The sequence below is a fragment of the Hemiscyllium ocellatum genome, chromosome 32 (genome assembly GCF_020745735.1).
Source record: "Hemiscyllium ocellatum isolate sHemOce1 chromosome 32, sHemOce1.pat.X.cur, whole genome shotgun sequence".
NCBI lineage: Eukaryota > Metazoa > Chordata > Chondrichthyes > Orectolobiformes > Hemiscylliidae > Hemiscyllium > Hemiscyllium ocellatum.
In genome coordinates, this window is record NC_083432.1 from 32,428,126 (window position 1) to 32,445,698 (window position 17,573).

Below are 17,573 nucleotides of genomic sequence, written 5' to 3' on the forward strand. Positions count from 1 at the left end.
GAAGGTGCTATTTATATCAAAATGGTTGCCATATATACTCGAGTAACAGTCAATTTTTTCTGACTATTTTTAAAGGTTAAATTTATGGGGTCAACTATTACATGGATACTACTTTTGAAGGGCTGAAATTCACGTCTGATAAAATTCATACTATATCATTAACAGAAGTCAATTGAACTCTAAACAAATAAAGAAAAATAAACAATGAATTATGGTAATTTTGAAAACCTGGAGTGGAACACAATGGCCAGCAGACTGGAAGATCGGGAGCGAGTGGAACAACCGGCAGACTGGAAATCTGGAGCAGGACGTGACGGCTGGTACACTGACTCATAAATGTTGATCTGTCATTTGTGAAGAACTAGAAAGATATGTGGAAAATTCCAGATTATTTGGGGTAGGGGGTCGACTTTTACATGAGATCGACTATGACTTGAATATATATGGTATTTTTCTTGCTGGCCCAAGTGGCAATGCTTTTTTACGGGCTAATGGCAATGATGGAAAAAAAATGGATTCCTATTGAGCTGGAGTGATTAATTGTCCTTAGTGAGTGCCAGAAGAATAAGAGTCTTTCTGTAGGCGCAAGTGAAGTCAGAAACTTTCCTGCATTGAATCTCTCCCAAGCCATCCCAATGAGAGACATGCCCTTCCATTAACCTCCTCACTTCTAGTGAACTTTCCAACACTGCCAACCAGCACCTGTAACCTCTTGATATTTGGTTATCACCAACCATCCTACTGCTGCTTTTTATCCGTTTCAAGTCATGGAGTCATAAAGATGTACAGCGCGGAAACGGATCCCTTGGTCCAAGTCATTCATGCAGACCAGGTATCCCAAACTAATCTCGTTTCACTTGCCAGCAGCTGCCCCATATCCCTCCAAACCCTTCCTATTCACATACAAATCCAAATGCCTTTCAAATGTTGCAATTGTACTAGCGTCCACCACTTGCTCTGGTAGCTCATTCCCTACACATACCATCCTTTGTATGAAAAAGTTGCCCCTTAGATCACTTCTTTATCTTTCCCCTCTCACCCTAAACCTCTGCCCTTTTCTTCTGGACTCCCCCAACCTAGGGAAAAGACTTTGTCTATTTATCCTATCCATGCCCTTCATGATTTTATAAACCTCTATAAGTCACCCGTCAGCCTCCAACGCTCCAGGGAAAACAGCCCCAGCCTATTCAACGTCTCCTTATAGCTCAAATCCTCCAACCCTGGCAATGTTCTTGTAAATCTTTTCTGATCCCTTTCAAGTTCCACAACATCCTTCCAATAGGATGGAGACCAGAATTGCATGCAATATTCCAAAAGTGGCCTAACCAATGCCCTGTACAGCTGCAACATGTACTTAATACTCTTGACCAACAAAGGAAAGCTTACCAAACACCAATCTACCTGCAACTCCACTTTCAAGGAGCTTTGAACATACATTCCAAGGTCTCTGAATCAGCTCATTGCGAGAATTAAGATACCTCAGCTCTAAATCTTAGATCAGCAATTCAGTTTGCACTTGTCCTGCGGTGGGGTTAAAATTAAGTCTTTCTTTGGTTGGAGCTCAATTTCTTTACCTGGCTATAACAAAATAAAGAACTGCAGATACTGGAGATCTGAAATAGAAATTGCTGGCAAAACTCAGCACATATGGCAGCATCTGTAGAGAGAAAGCGGAATTAACATTTCAAGAGTGGTGGATCTTCATCATAACTGATACCAGCTAGGACAAGGTTGGGGAGGGGAGGGGGTGGTGCGGGTGCGGAGGGAGAGGAGAGTGGATAGAGCCCTGAGAGAGATATGAAAGGGGTAGATAGGCATGGTGTACATTGATTGTAGGCCTGACAGAAGAGAAGCTGAATAAATGATAATAAGAGCTGACAGTAGTAAAGAATGGGTAGTCTGTGCTAAAAGCAACTCTTGTAATGTGGTAACAGACTCAAGCGTAGGGTGAAAGTGAGGACTGCAGATGCTGGAAATCAGAGCTGAAGATGTGTCGCTGGAAAAGCGCAGCAGGTCAGGCAGCATCCAAGGAACAGGAGATTCGACGTTTCGGGCATAAGCCCTTCTTCAAGAGTAGGGTGGCTATGCTCAAAACAACCCATGTTATGACAGGACTGGGTAAAAACATAGAAGGATGGAATCAAGCTTTGAAGTATTGAACTCGATGTTGAGTCCCAAGGATTGCAGGGTCAGAGAGTCATAGAGTCAAAGAGATGTACAACATAGAAACAGACCCTGCAGTCCAACCCGTCCATGCCGACCAGTTAGCCCAACCCAATCTAGTCCCACCTGCCAGCGCCCAACCCATATCCCTCCAAATCCTTCCTATTCATATGTCCATCCAAATGCCTTTTAAATGTTGCAATTGTACCAGCCTCCACCACCTCCTCTGGCAGCTTGTTCCATATACGTCTTCAAGTGAAAAATGAAACGCTGCTCTTCAAGCTAGAGCTGAGGCTTGTTGGAACACCCCAGCAGGTCCAAGGCAGAAATGTTGTTTCAGCAGGCAACTGGAAGCTCGGGGTCACTTTTGTGAACAGAGTGTAGGTGTTCTACAAAGCTGTCACCCAGTCTGCCTTTCATCTCCCTAGTATAGAGAAGACCACATTGTGAGCAGTGAATGCGGGAAACTAGATTGAGTGAATTGCAGGTAAATCACTCTTTCACCTGGAAAGTGTGCTGGTGCCTTGATAGTGAAGAGGGAGGAAGTAAACTGGCAGCTGTTACAGTTTCTGTGGTTGCATGGGAAGGTGCCATGGGGATTGGGCGAGGTGTTGGGAATGGAAGAGGAGTGGACTCGGGTGTCCAGGAAGGAATGATACCTGTGGAGCACTGACAGGAGAGGGGGTGGGAATTTGTGTCTGGTGGTGGCATCCCGCCAGAGGAAATAGAAGCTTTCAGACCAGTCATAGCATTCGAAATGTTAACTCTGATTCCATAGAATCTGTACAGTATGGAAGCAGGCCATTCAGCCCATCGAGTTCACACCAACCCTCTGAAAAGCATCCCAACCTATCCTACCCTTGTAACCCCAGAGTTACCATGGCTAATCCACCTTGTTGACACATCTTTGGATTGTGGGAGGAAACTGGAGCACCCGGAGGAAACCCACGCAGACACAGGGAGAATGTGCAAACTCCACACAGTCAGTCGCTCGAGGGTAAAATCAAACCAAAGTCCCTGGCGCTGTGAGGCAGCAGTGCTAATCACTGTGCCACCATGCCAACTTCTCCCCACAGATGCTGCCAGACCTGCTGAATTTTGCCAGCAATTTCTGCTTTTTGTTTCTTTACCTGGCTGTTGCTTTCCTGCCATCTTCCTTTGTTATTGCCATCTGTGGTTTTAAACGTGTGTTCCATTTCAGACCAATAAATAAATATTTTGACTTTGTAAACATCTGAACAAATTCTTCAAAATAAAAATCAGTGTTTCCCACTGCTATCAGAATTCTGTGCTACTTTCTGCCTTTTGCCCCTGCAAAGAAGTAATCAACTTGTGCAGTTGGCTCCAGGAGCTGTGAGCAAAAAAAAAATCAATCTATCAGCAAGTCGTTTCAAAGACAAGAGACAAGTTTCTTCACTGAGAAGCTGCTGCAAATCCGCTTTTTATCAGCTAGACAAAGAAATACAGGGTAAGAAATTTTGTATGCAAGGGGTAAAATTTCACTGCTGACTATTCACAGTCAGAATTTAATATTGGGTTTCTGTTAAATTTTGTTTGTCTTTATAGAGCTAGGAATTAATTAGCCAGGAAACAATTGTAAGTGTGAATGTTCTGGGGACCCAAATGCAGGGATGCACTCACCAGTCAGCTTTTGTCACACGGCCTCAGACAGCACCTTCCAAACCCATGACCACATCCATCTAGAAGGATAAGGGCAGCGGAATTATGGAAACGAAAGCAAATTACTGCAGATGCTGGAATCGGAAACCAAAAGAGAAACTGCTGGAAAATCTCAGCAGGTCTGGCAGCATCTGTAAGGAGAGAAAAGAGCTGATGTTTCGAGTCTAACTGACCCTTTGTCAAAGTTGAGATTTTCCAGCATTTTCTCTTTTGGTTTCAGAATTATGGAAACATTCAAGTTCCCCCCGAAGTGACTCACTATCCTGTCTTGGAAACATATCACCATACTTTCACTGTTCAAATCCTGGAATTCCCTCCCCAGTGGCATTGTGGGTCAACTCACAGCGTGTGGACTGCAGTGGTTCAAGAAGGCAGCTCACCACCACCTTCTCAAGTGCAACTAGGGACGGGCAATAAATGGTAGCGAGCCCAAATCCCACAAACAAATAAAAAAAGACCATCAGCCAACAGCCTTCAACAGTCTGTTTTACTGGATAAGGTGGTTGGATTGATGTCAGAAGGTCACACAAAGAGTATTCAAATGTGGCAATCATTTACTTAAATATGGTCCTCCACTTCAAAGACTCCTTCTTGATTTATTAACAATGTGGTGGTAATTGGCATGATGGCCATACCTACCTGATGCGGAGACAGAAGGAGTAGGGATACTGTACCTGATCTCAATAATATTAGCTGCCTTGCTAATTATCCTCATTCTCCCACCCACACTCCTTACTAGTTAATCATCTCAAAATGCATTGATTCCCCTGCAGCCATCCATCACAGGCCCTCCAGGCCTTCAGTCCTTCCATCCCAACTATGGAATGATCTTTCCGACCCCACTTCCCCCACCCTGGCCTGAGATTATACCCTTGGGATAGTGAACTTGAACCTTCCATTGCATATCCCTCCATTAGTCCCTTCCTCCTTCACTTATCGTGAGGGTTGTTGGTAACATTTCAGCTCTTGCTGTTGTCAGCTTGCTGTCTTTATGGAAAGGCACATCATCCCGTACTGGGTATGCCCATGCTTCCACATTCAGTTGAAGTGATCCTACTCTGCATATCCTGTGTTGCTAAAAAAATGGAAATACTTGTACATTTAGCCATTATAATTGTTCAGGATTTTATTGTATAGCTAGGTCAGATTGAAGCCTTGGATTGTGCAGGATATACGTAGTGCTGTAACTTATTTTGCATTGACCCTAAGTCATGAATGAAATGTCGTGTTTGTGTTTTTGATATTTCTCAACTTGTGACTATCTGCTGGTGATTCACAGATTGTATGTGAGATGCTATGGACTACTAACAGGTTCAATTATCAGGGTTTCTCTTTTTACACACTAAAAAAGCACAGCCAAAACTGTTGAAGTATAAGTTTGTCACATAATCATTGAAGCAAAATATAAATAGATTTTTGTCCTTTGAAAATTGGTTGTGCTTGCATTGTACATTAAACATCCTGATGAGCGTGTTGTAGAGCAGGCAAGTTAACTCGATAACTGATTCAGTCTCTTGAAAGTAAATATTGTGAAGTTATGATGAAGGCTTAGGTTGGAGCTTTCAAATTAATTCTGTTTATAATTTACCATTTGCCAACATGAGCCCAACATTGGTTCATTTGCTGGAGTAGATCCGACTGGGGTTTCTCCTGAGAGTTGTGAAAACTGCATAATATTTACCAAATGTTCCCGGAGACTGCTCATTTCAGAAACATTCAACCGCATACTGAAGTTTGGCTTTCTGTTCGCTGGGATTCTTTCGTTGGTAATTTAGTTAGCCATCGCTTCACCCCCATCTTAGATACTTTGGTTCCAGTAAAACCTTTGCTTGGTCTTCCACACATTTCAGAGGTTCCCACTTATATGGTTCTCATCTTTGCTTCCATGAGTGAGAAAGGTACAGTTTTAAGTTTATTCAACTCACATGTTGCTTTAACAATCCATCATTACTTATAGTTGGACCATTTGATGCGCTTAACAATTTCTGCTTTCATCTGCTAAACCACACGCTAGTCCAGGATTATCGTAGAGAACAAGGCCTTCCTTTGCCCCTTTGCTTTCCCTCCACCTCCATCAACAAGTGCAAGATGCTGATAAAATTTGTTGCCAAGATTGAGACCTCACTTGCTTCTGCTATTCCCAGTGCTTTCTTCCCACCAACACAAGGCTTTCCCTACATTCCTCACCTGAGCACTTAATTAATTTGTCTCCCTCGTTTTTCCACCATGAACCCTGATATCCTCTCCCATCGACTTCTTCTCTGTGTCCTCTGGCCATCCATTATTCTTTCTGAACCCATATTAGCTGACAATGTAAATGGATCCCTTTCCTTAGGTACTGCCCCTCTCCCTTTCAGTCCCTCCTCAAAGAAAAACATACTTCTGGCTTGAGCAAGCAACTGTTTTATCCTGTTATTCCTCCCCAAAACTCTTGACTGTTCAGAAGAAATTTACAAGGATGTTGTCAGGGTTGGAGGGTTTGAGCCAAAGGGAGAGGCTGAATAGACTAGGATTATTTTCCTGGAGCATCAGAGGCTGAAGGGTGGCCTTTCTTTTAGATTAGGTTAGATTCCCTATAGTATGGAAACAGGCCCTTCAGCCCAACAAGTCATAAAGTGAGAGGGGAAAGATTTAAAATGGACGTAAGGGGCAACTTTTTCACGCAGAGGGTGGAGCATGTGTGGAATGAGTTGCTAGAAGAGGTGGTGGAGGCTGGTACAATTATAACATTTAAAAGGCTTCTGGATGAGTATATGAATAGGAAGGGTTTAGAGGGATATAGTTTAAATGCTGGCAAATGGGACTAGATTATTTTAGAGTATATGTTCAGCTTCTGTTCCATGTTGTACATCTCCATGACTTTATACTGTCATCTTCCAAATTCTGTGAAGACTCTATCACACGTTGGCTATGGTACTATTTTTTAAATTTTTAGTAGTCACTGATGAAATGCAGGAAACACAGCAGGCAATTTTGTGCACAGAAATGCTCACAAGCAGCTATTTGATAATGATCAGATAATTTGTTTTTGTGCGGTTGATAGAGCAAAATTAGCCAGGATGTCAGGGATAACTCCTCTGCTATTCTTTGTAATAGTCCTTCAGAGTAGGTCAATGGAACCTTGGTTTAACATCTTCTCTGAAAGATAGCATCTCTGCTGGTGCAGCACACCCTTGCTAGTGCATTGCAGTTTCAGCCTCGAGTTTTGTGTTGATGTTTAAGGATTAATCTTGCAGACCTGCTCCTGAGATCTGATGTAGAGAGGGATGGGAGGCAAAGGGGAGGCATGGATGCATTTCCTCCTCCTGTTTTAGTGATTAGTATCAATCTGTTCAGTTAGGTTATTAGACACTGAAGTAGGTGGGACTTAAACTCAGGTCTCCTGGCTCAGAGGTAGGCACACTATGACACTATCACGAGCCTCCTCCTCCTCCTGTTTTTCCTACTGCTGAACTCATCATAGTGACAACATTAGGCGGCACGGTGGCACAGTGGTTAGCACTGCTGTCTCACAGCGCCAGAGACCTGGGTTCAATTCCCGCCTCAGTCTGTGTGGAGTTTGCACGTTCTCCCCGTGTCTGGGTGGGTTTCCTCCGGTTTCCTCCCACAGTCCAAAGATGTGCGGGTCAGGTGAATTGGCCATGCTAAATTGCCCGTAGTGTTAGGTAAGGGGTAAACGTAGGGGTATGAGTGGGTTGCGCTTCGGCGGGTCGGTGTGGACTTGTTGGGCCGAAGGGCCTGTTTCCACACTGTAAGTGATCTAATCTAATGTGCAACATACCACATTGGAGCTGTACCTGTCATGATTGAATGGCATCTGGAGTGCAGAGGTTTGTGGAAATTGTATCTGCCATTATTAATTGACCTCTATCACGATTGATCTTGGGAATATGGGGATGTAGCAACTGGATACACTTGGCCATATGCTGGGACCTCCGAGGGTACAATCCAAGCAAAGTTGTTGATGTGTGTCAAGGGTATTTACATCATCCACAGCATATTTTGAAAAGTTTCACCTTCTGTTTCCAAATGTTTTCGTGAAAAATACTTCCCTAATACACAAGGGGAAGATTATCCCAGTTGAACCTCTCACAGTGAAATTGTCAATGAGTGCAACTTAAACTTTCAGGCTCTATGTGTTAATAAGATAGTAGCTCTGGATAAGGAACTTCTGAAAGGATTTGATCATTTCATAGTCAGTGAGGACTGGGGGAATTGAGTGGAGAAATTATTAAAAATTAATTCTTAGTTTCCGCAACCTCTTGCCAGAAACATTCAAGTAATTATTTTGTTTTATGGACCCATGTGATTCTATTATGTTATGGAGCTATTCCTCAATTATTATTTACAGATACCCACTGGTATAGTTTGAGCCAATTTTCCACAGAACTAGCAGATGCCCCATTCTCTCTTTACCCTGACTCATAATCAACAACAGACCGAATAGAATGAAAATACATTTCCATTTAAAAGCCACAAAGTTGTAAGATTTCCTTGGAACCCACTGGGGCCAATGTTTCTTCCTCAGTGGTGCAATCTCCTGTGTCTGGGATGGAAGTGTTTCTCAGAGGTTCCCTCTGGAGGTATGCAGATCCTCCTCTCCATTCAAGCCACACTCCCGGATTTCTTGGCTGTTCGTGACAAAGTTTCCCAGGTTAATATCAGCCTGCGAAACTTTCCAACATTTTTCCATTGTTGCCCAAAGGCAAAAAGTGTCTGTGAAGACCAACAAATTGCCAATCTCAATCTACCACAGGGAATGAACAGAGAACCCTCCTTCAGTTCAGCGATTTGTTTAATCATGTGATCACAGGTAACCTCATCTTTAGAAGGCAGCAGAGCAACTCTGCAACTTTTGGTGTAATCTAAATTAACATGGCAGTGGCAACTGCTCTCAAGACAACAGGAATATCATGTCTAAACAAAAAGTAACAAAGAACTTTGTGGATGCCGGAAATCAGAACCAAAAAATAGAAATTGTTGGAAAACTCATCAGATCTGGTAGCATCTGTAGAGAGAGAAAGCAGAGTTAATGTTTTGGGTCTACTGACCCTTCTTCAGGAATATAAACCCACCTGCGGTGGAGTGTTTAGGGAACCCACAGCAGCATGAGCAGAAAATTAAAGCTACATTGTCCAAGGCTAATGTCAGAAGAGAATCAGAAGCTTTTTCAAAATGTGGAATTCTCTTCTTCTTCCTTCCCCACCACCCCACACAAATAAAAATCAAGGTTAAGGATTGATTGAATATCCAAATTAGGATTGGGCCATTTGGCTCTACAAGCCTGCTGTGCCGTTTAATCAATGCATGGCTGATCTGATTACTCCATATTCCTAACTACCTCCAACAGTTTTCATCCCCTTGCTTACCCAGAATCTATCTGTATTTTCCTTACAATTCAAAGGGCAGAGTCCTATAGGGGGTCTGAGCAACATGAGCTATGTTATGATGGGTGGCAGAATTGAAGGAGAAGTGCAGTGAGGCTGATCGAACTTTGAAACATCTCGCTGCCTCTTTTATACTTTTCACAAGTAGTGGGGTGGATTTCTTGTCTGGCACTGGTGAGTTGCCAAGTAAGGGGGAATTATTGCTTATTAAATACCTTATTGATGTCCTGACTCACCTCAATCTTTTGCTTTCCATTTTACCAAACATGCCAAACAAGCAAGGTGTCAAGAAAACCCCAATATGGCAACTGGTACAGGTGCCTGAGAGATTCAACTCACCTCTTGCTTCATAGGATCTTCATGTTGGACAATGGGCCCCAACATCTCAGGGTATGCACAGTGGGCATCAGCCATGAATCCCCATTTCCACGGGCACCCAATATGTGCCAGCCTCTAAGAATCCTCATGGCTCATCTCCGACCCTTCTGCACTTCAATGCTGCAAAATTGGACAATCACCAGCAATTATCATATTAATACTGAAGCAAGGACATGACATTTTGAGACATGGAGTGGACTAGGTTCCATCTCCAGTCGCTTCACTCACTGATTTTTACAAAGAGATTAAGACTCCTTTACTCATCAACTGCCAGCATCCAGTAAATGTTTAAAATGTAAAATTGATCTTTGTTTTTGTTAGGAAAGGGTATCAAATGTTACTCAGCTGAGGCAAATTGCTAGCTTTAGGATACTGACCAGCTTTACCTAATAGTCTGAAGATCTGGTTTCTGAGGCTAATGGCTGCCTCTGGCATATGGATAGAAACCCAATTTGCCTCAGCTATCACACTCCTTGTGGATAATAAAGGCCATTTCACCCAGATGGTATCCTTTACAACTTGAGTCACTGTCTTCAGCACTGGAAGCTCTACATTGAAACAATTATTTATATAACACTTTCATGAGTACTACAGCACCTTACAGCAAATGAAATACTTTTGCAATATAGTCATAGATACTTGTCGTATCAGAGGATGAGAGAGAAACCATCACTGGTGGTGGTTTGACCTGAGGGTGACAATGTCACTGATGAGGGGAGAGGATGTGATGGAGAATGCTTCATGGTAGCCTTCACTGGTGAGCAATAATTGAAACCACGCTGTTGGCATCACAATGCATCACAATGCATTGCAAATCAGCCATTCAGCCAATTGAGCTAACCAACTCCCCAGTGGTAATACAGAATAACATGCAGGAGTGCTGTGTTACTGGAAACACAGCAGTCAATTTGTACACAGCAAACTCCCATAAACAATACCATTATCAGATGATGATGATTAAGGGGTAAGCACTAGCCAGAAAACACAGGATAAGCCCCTGCTCCAGATGCATGCATTCTCACTTTAATACCTCATCTAAAAGGTTGAAAAATAGAAACAGGCATTTGACCTGGCAAGATTCTCGATCAGTGGTGCTGGAAGAGCACAGCAGTTCAGGCAGCATCCAACGAGCAGCGACTTCGACATTTCGGGCAAAAGCCCTTCATCAGGAATAAAGGCAGTGAGCTGGAAGCACGAAGAGATAAGCTAGAGGGAGGTGGGGGTGGGGAGAGAGTAGCATAGAGTACAATGGGTGAGTGGGGGAGGAGATGAAGGTGATAGGTCAGCAAGTCTGCACTGATCCTCCATTGAGCATCCCACCCTGACCCTTCCCATCCCTTTAACCCTTCATTTACCATGACTAACCCACCTAGAAATTTAGATTAGATTAGATTAGATTAGCATGGCCAATCCACCTAAACTGCAAATCTTTGGACTGTGGGAGGAAACCCACACAGTTACTGGGGACAACATGCAAATTCCACACAGTCACCCCAGGATGGAATCAAACCAGGGTCCCTGGCACTGTAAGGCAGCAGTGCTAACCACTGAGCCATCATATCGCATCACTGTGCGACTTGGATCAAGAATCTTGCAAATCAGTGGCAAGTGAGCCACAACTAACACACAAAATTTGAGTAACTTGAGGAAGAATTCTTTGACAGCTTCCAAGCTGGCAACTTTGTTCCAGAGATACATCAACTTGCAATCAAGTGCGGTGCCCTCCACAGTAAAAATTCCAGCTCATCTGATCTTTAATTAAATTCCAAATTTACATGGTCTTCATCTTTTCAAGGCATTGTCTGTACAATAAAGCAACGTGGTCAGCCTGATGAGGCAGCTGGAATGAGACAGGCTCCATAGATCCACACAATTGTTGTCACACCCAAGTATATGATCCAGTTTCACTTTGTTTAATATATTCTAATACACCGAGCACCCAGTGTACTATATGCTGCACAAAGACAACATGGTTTCCAATTATATTTTATTCCTGCAGGTTGCTTGCCACCTGTCTTGAATTTGACTCTACCAAAGCTGTTCTGACTGCAGCTTAGGATTCTTGGTGGTGATCTGACTCAACCTGTTTTACTCTTGACTGAGGATAGATGGGACCCAGTGCTCTTGGGGAGGGGGTCAATGTTTTCAATTCAAGGGCATTAACCCGGAGCAGCACTGGGGTCTGTAAACTCCCTATCCTAGCTGCAGTAGCATGGTGGCTCAGTGGTTAGCACTGTTGCCTCACAGCACCAGGGTCCCAGGTTTGATTCTAGCCTTGGGGAACTGTCTGTGTGGAATTTGCACATTTCCCCTGTGTCTGTGTGGGTTTCCTCCCACAATCCAAAGATGTGCAGATCAGGTGAATTGGCCATGCTAAGTTGCCTGTTGTGTTAGTCAGAGGGGAGTGGGTTATTCTTTGGAGGGTCAGTGTGGATGTTTTGGGCCAAAGGGCCTGTTTCTTCACTGTAGGAAATCTAATCTTAAATCTACTATTTGACATCACTTCCTTGCCCTTCAAGCTGAGAGGGTAGTTTTTTTTTGTTGGAGGTTCAGGTAGAATTCAGTCCAAAATAATTCAATGAATTCAATAATTCATGAATCTAGGAATGCAAGTAATCAACTAATGATATGCAAATTTCTATGTTTGGTTCATTTGCATAATTATTCAGTGCAATTTTGGCCAAGCTAACCTAATGGGAGAAACCAAACTCTTAATGTTAGGTGAAAATATAAACAGATGTGACAGCAATAGGATAAAAAGAAATTGCAGCAATTTTGAAAAAGGTTCCAAAGAGCATTTCAACCCCACTAGTACTGTTTCTCAGAGGCTGAAGGCAGAATGGAAAGAGGTTGCAGGCAAAATTAGGCCTTTGCACCCAGCACCTGATTCCACATTTCACAAAGTAGTTGTGATGATGCCTGATTGCTTTGTGCTGCACTGCATTGACTGCAGCAGTGCACCTGAAATGTGCAAGGGGTACAAAAGGGCTTGGGGAGAGTTGACCTCATGATGACTCACCATGCTGTGCTGCTAGATTTTGATTGCTGGGCAGATTACAGCATGAGTCCACTAATGTCTTCCTGCTGAATTTGACCAAATTCAGGCACAAAATTCCAATGGTGCAATCTTATCTCTCAACATTCTGATGCCCCTCTGTTTTTAAATGTTCATATATTTATTCTTAGAAACAAGACTAGCATTTATTGTCAATTTTTATTTGCTCTTCAAGTTGGTGGTGGTTCACCTTCTTGAACATTGCAGTCCTCTGGCTGTTTGATACACAGTGCTGCGTATTGCACAGTCTCAGAATGAAGTCAAGAATCAACTAGATGCAGTCATCAGTAGACCAGGCTTGATAAGAATGGCAGATTTCCTCCCCTGAAGAAAGTTAGTGAACCAGATGGATTTTTATTTACTGACCATTGGTCATTCGATCACTATTATTAATAAAATTGACATTTTATCTTGGATTTGTTAATTAATTGAATTTAAATTTCCTCAGCTGCTATTGTGAGGTTTTAACTCCAGAACGTTTGTCTGGGCCTCAGGATTTTGAGTCCAACAACATTGCTGTTATGTCATTATTCACTCTTATTCTTTCAGTCTCACCCCAAATCAGAAATACTCACGTTTTTGCAAAACAAGGGCTGTATTTTGGGCTTTTTGTAAGAAGAGCAATGGTGGGGGTCCTCAATGATGATGATACCCTCACCCCCACCAAAGGGAAACCATCCGCCCATCACAGATGAGCAGCGACTGGGAGCCAGAGAGTGTCAATTGAACGCCAAACTGTGCAGCCATGAAGATCTGTGTTAGTGAGGAGGTATGTTTTCAGGGGCAACACTGTGAGTTGGAGGCAATGGGGAGAGGGGTGTCAGCAGGATCAGTTGTAACAGCAGGTTGATGGCTATCAGTGACCACCCCACTGCCCCTACTGAGGATCCTTATTGTTCCCATATTCATGAAGCACATTAAGGACAAACCCCCTTAGGAATCTGGCAGTCTGACAGTGCTGGTTTCCTTGTCAGGAAGGCAGTTATTTTTCCTGCCTGCCCAGGTGATACATAGAAGAACATAGAACATAGAAGGATACAGCGCAGTACAGGCCCTTCGGCCCTCGATGTTGCGCCGACCGAATCCTACCTAACCTATACTAGCCCAATAACTTCCAAATGCCTATCCAATGCCCGCTTAAATGACCATAAAGAAGGAGAGTTCACCACTGATACGGGCAGGGCATTCCATGAACTCTCAACCCGCTGTGTGAAGAATCTACCCCTAACATCTGTCCTATACCTACCACCCCTTAATTTAAAGCTATGTCCCCTAGTAACACCTGACTCCATTAGCGGTAAAAGGTTCTTAGTATCTACCCTATCTAAACCCCTAATCATCTTATACACTTCTATCAGATCTCCCCTAAACCTTCTCTTCTCCAATGAGAACAGCCCCAAGTGCCTCAGCCTTTCCTCATAAGATTTTCCTACCATTCCAGGCAACATCCTGGTAAACCTCCTCTGCACTCGTTCTAAAGCTTCCACATCCTTCCTATAGTATGGCGACCAAAACTGCACACAATACTCCAGATGAGGCCTCACCAGAGTCTTATACAACTGCAACATGACCTCAGGACTCCGGAACTCAATTCCTCTGCCAATAAAGCCCAGTACACCATATGCCTTCCTCACAGCACTATTTACCTGGGTGGCAACTTTCAGAGATCTGTGTACATGGACACCAAGATCCCTCTGCTCATCCACACTACCAAGTAGCCTACCATTAGCCCAGTAATCCATCATCTTGTTATTCCTACCAAAGTGAACGACTTCGCACTTAGCTACATTGAATTCCATTTGCCACATTTCCGCCCAGCTCTGCAACTTATCTATATCCCGCTGTAACCTACCACTTCCTTCCTCACTATCCACAACTCCACCGACTTTTGTGTCATCCGCAAACTTGCTTACCCAGCTTTCAAGTCCTTCCTCTAGATCATTTATAAAGATAACAAAAAGCAATGGTCCCAAAACAGATCCTTGTGGTACACCGCTAGTAACTGCGCTCCAAGATGAACATAATCCATCAACTACTACCCTCTGTCTCCTTCCAGCCAGCCAATTCCTAATCCAAACCTCTAATGTATCCTCAATGCCATACCTCCGAAGTTTTAGCATTAGCCTACCATGGGGAACCTTATCGAACGCCTTACTAAAATCCATATACACAACATCTACTGCTTTACCCTCGTCCACTTCCTTAGTCACCTTCTCAAAGAACTCAATAAGGTTTGTGAGGCACGACCTGCCCTTCACAAAACCATGCTGGCTATCCCTGATCACGTTATTCCTACCCAGATGTTCATAAATCTTATCCCTTACCATTCTCTCTAAGACTTTGCCCACCACTGAAGTCAGACTCACTGGCCTATAGTTACTAGGGCTATCCCTACTCCCTTTCTTGAACAATGGGACCACATTCGCTATCCTCCAGTCCTCTGGTACTATTCCCGTTGACAATGGCGACATAAAAATCCAGGCCAATGGCTCTGCTATCTCCTCCCTAGCTTCCCATAGGATCCTGGGGTAAATGCCATCAGGCCCAGGAGACTTATCTATATTCATCCTTTCCAATATTCCCAAAACCTCTTCCCTGCATATTTCCAGGGCATCCATTCTAATTATTTGTGATTCCATATTCACATCAGCAACAGTGTCCTGTTCCTGAGTGAATACTGATGAAAAGTACTGATTTAATGTCTCTCCAATCTCCTCCGCCTCCACACACAACTTCCCACTACTATCCTTGACTGGACCGATACCTACCCTAGTCATCCTTTTATTCTTGACATACCTATAGAAAGCCTTTGGGTTTTCCCTAATCCTACCAGCTAAAGACTTTTCATGTCCCCTTCTCGCTTCTCTTAGCTCCCTCTTTAGCTCCTTCCTGGCTACCTTATAACTCTCAATCACCCCTACTGAACCTTCACGCCTCATCTTTACATATGCCGCCTTCTTCCCTTTCACAAGGGACTCCAATTCCTTACTAAACCACGGCTGCCCTTTACACCATGCCTGACTGGTACATACCTATCGAGGACACGCAGTAGCTGCTCCTTGAACAATCCCCACATCTCATTAGTGTTCTTCTCTTGAAGCCTGTTTTTCCAATCCACACATCCTAAGTCATGCCTCACTGCATCCTAATTTCCCTGCCCCCAGCTATAGCTCTTGCCCTGCGGCGCACGATTATCCCTCTCCATCACTAAAGTAAAAGTCACCGAGTTGTGGTCACTGTCCCCGAAGTGCTCACCTACCTCCAAGTCTAACACCTGGCCTGGTTCATTACCTAGAACCAAATCCAATATAGCCTCCCCTCTTGTTGGCCTGTCGACATATTGTGTCAGGAAACCCTCCTGCACACATTGTACAAACACCGACCCATCTAATGAACTCGAGCTATAGCTCTCCCAGTCAATATCTGGGAAGTTAAAGTCCCCCATAACAACCACCCTGCTACCTTCACTCTTTTCCTGAATCATCCTCGCAATATTATCCTCTACTTCTCTAGGACTATTAGGAGGCCTGTAGAAAACACCTAACAGGGTGACCTCACCTTTCCTATTTCTAACCTCAGCCCAAACTACCTCAGATGGCAAGTCCTCTTCCATCGTCCATTCCACTGCTGTGATACTATCTTTGACAAGTAATGCCACGCCTCCCCCTTTTTTACCCTCATGTCTGATCCTACTAAAACATTTGAACCCTGGAACGTGCAACAGCCATTCTTGTCCCTGTTCTACCCACGTCTCTGTAATGGCCACAACATCGAAGTCCCAGGTACCAACCCACGCTGCAAGTTCACCTACCTTATTCCTTATACTTCTGGCATTGAAGTATACACACTTCAAGCCACCCTTCTGGTTACAGGCACCCTCCTTAGAGATCGCTGCATTATTCCTAACCTCCCTACACTCAAGGTCCTGTACCCTAAAGCTACAGTCCTGGTTCCCATGCCCCCGCGGAGTTAGTTTAAACCCTCCCAAAGAGCACTAGCAAACCTCCCCCCAAGGATACTGGTGCCCCTCAGGTTCAGGTGTAGCCCATCCTTTTTATAGAGGTCCCACCTTCCCCAGAAAGGACCCCAGTTGTCCAGAAACCGGAATCCCTCCCTCCTGCACCATGCCTGTAGCCATGCATTTAACTGCTCTCTCTCCCTATTCCTCGACTCTCTATCACGTGGCACGGGTAACAAACCAGAGACTACAACTCTGTTTGTTCTAACTCTGAGCTTCCAACCTAGCTCCCTGAAAGCCTGTCTGACATCCTCACCTTTCTTCCTACCTATATCGTTGGTGCCAACGTGGACCACGATCTGGGGCTGCTCCCCCTCCCCCTTAAGGACCCGGAAAACACGATCAGCGACATCACATACCCTTGCACCTGGGAGGCAACATACCAAATGTGAGTCCCTGTCGCCCCCACAAAACCATCTGTCTGTACCCCTCACTATCGAGTCCCCAAGAACTATTGCTCTACCTTTCTCCACCCTACCCTTCTGAGCAACGGGGCCAGGCTCCGTGCCAGAGGCCTGAACCTCGTTGCTTGCCCCTGGTAAGTCATTCCCCCCACAAGTATCCAAAACGGTATACTTGTTCTTGAGGGGAATGACCGCAGGGGGCCCCTGCACTGGCTGCTTCCTCCCACTCCCCCTCACTGTCACCCATCTATCTTGAACTTTCGGAGTAACTACTTGCCTAAAGCTCCGATCTATGACCTCCTCTGCCTCCCGAATGATCCGCAGTTCATCCAATAACTGATATTGAGACTAAGCTAGCAATTTTGAAACTCAGGCCAATATGGGGGTATGGGTTCAAATCCTACCATGGCACATGGTAAAATTTAAGCTTAATACAAATCAAAGTTAAAAAGTCATCTAAGGATGACCATGTAACTGCTGTCACTTGT